Source organism: Anneissia japonica, unplaced genomic scaffold, assembly GCF_011630105.1.
Source record: "Anneissia japonica isolate Jap-2015-1 unplaced genomic scaffold, ASM1163010v1 scaffold90962_len1424_cov100, whole genome shotgun sequence".
Classification (NCBI taxonomy): domain Eukaryota; kingdom Metazoa; phylum Echinodermata; class Crinoidea; order Comatulida; family Comatulidae; genus Anneissia; species Anneissia japonica.
Genome location: NW_022757985.1, coordinates 1 through 1,438, shown reverse-complemented (window position 1 = coordinate 1,438; position 1,438 = coordinate 1). Strand labels below are relative to the sequence as shown.

General features: G+C 39.5%; 3 non-coding genes across 3 annotated transcripts; all 3 read left to right on the top strand.

Moving 5' to 3' along the window:
- The first annotated feature begins 121 nt into the window (after positions 1-121).
- Positions 122-193, top strand: Trnae-cuc. The gene has a single exon. It is a non-coding gene; the product is annotated as a tRNA-Glu (tRNA).
- A 738-nt stretch (positions 194-931) lies between these two features.
- Positions 932-1,003, top strand: Trnae-uuc. The gene has a single exon. It is a non-coding gene; the product is annotated as a tRNA-Glu (tRNA).
- A 91-nt stretch (positions 1,004-1,094) lies between these two features.
- On the top strand, positions 1,095-1,182 carry Trnay-gua. Its single transcript is given in 2 exon segments — positions 1,095-1,131; positions 1,147-1,182. It is a non-coding gene; the product is annotated as a tRNA-Tyr (tRNA).
- Positions 1,183-1,438: the final 256 nt, after the last annotated feature.

The window sequence follows — 1,438 nt, the reverse complement described above, 5'->3', positions numbered from 1 at the left end:
TTTCACTGAGAGTGAGATTCAGTGGTAGGTAAGTAGGTGAGGATGCATTTTATGATAAAAAAAAAATTACGACAAATATATGTTCCATGAATGATGCAATTATCACGAACTTCACCGACAATCCCATATGGTCTAGTGGCTAGGATTCGGCGCTCTCACAGCCGCGGCCCGGGTTCGATTCCCGGTGTGGGAACAAACGTTATTTTTTTTTACACTGCCAACTGTAACAGATTATCACAGCAAGAGATTTTGGCATCAACATTCAACAGACTCTCGTAGAGAGGGGGATTTGGGGCGTCTGAGAACTATTTTTCGAAAGATGAAGGAGTGGTGAAATTTAGATTAACTGGGAGTGGGGCGTCTAATTTTGAATTTTAAAAAATTACGACAAAAATATGTTTAAAAAAATATGATAAATATATGCCTACGATTAATTCGTGATTTAGGTGGGCGGGGCAGCATTTATTGATAAAAAACAATCTGTCAAATTTTCACCGGCAAACCTATATGTGGCTAGAATTCGGCGTTTTCACCGCTGCGGCAATGCTGGTTTGATTTTCGGTATGGGAAGCATATTTTGTTTGAACAGTGCACTTGTATTGGCAACATGATAAATACTTTTGACTAAAAGTTATCTTTAAAGTCAATAACAACAATCACATTCCTCGAGCCGGATTTGAATAAACTCTACACTCCTTCCCACTACCATAAACAGAGGAGTGTACTGGGGTTTAAGTGTGTTGGGGAGTGGCAGAACTATTATTCGAAAGATGAAGGCACGTTGAGAGTGAGATTATGTAGGAGTCATTTTGTGATAGAAAAAATGCGACAAATTAATAGAAGTCTACTTTACTGCCTGATGTGTTAGGTGGGTGGGGATGCATTTTTGATTTTAAAAAAATGCGAAAATGGTCATTGTCTTCAACGGCAATCCCATATGGTCTAGTGGTTAGGATTCGGCGTTTTCACCGCCGCGGCCCGGGTTCGATTCCCGGTATGGGAAACACTTTTGTTTTTGAACTGTGCACTAGTATAGGTAAGATGGGCGTTATTTTGTGTAACATTATTGATTAAACTAGTGGGCTTGCATGTATCCCTCGATAGCTCAGTTAGTAGAGCGGAGGACTGTAGAGTTCTTTTGTTGAAATCCTTAGGTTGATGGATCAAATCCGGCTCGAGGGAGTTTTTTCCCTTTATTTTTATTTGGAAAATAAAGCTTTAACCGTGAACACCTTTAACGTTAACCTTAATTCTAACAAACCTTGCAAAACCTGCTGATAAGTGATAATGAATTACACTTACACTTTTCATTTGGTAAGTAACATTATTCCTTAAACTAGTACGCTTGTATACTTCCCTCGATAGCTCAGTTAGTAGAGCGGAGGACTGTAGAGTTCTTTCATTGAAATCCTTAGGTCGCTGGTTCAAATCCGGCTCG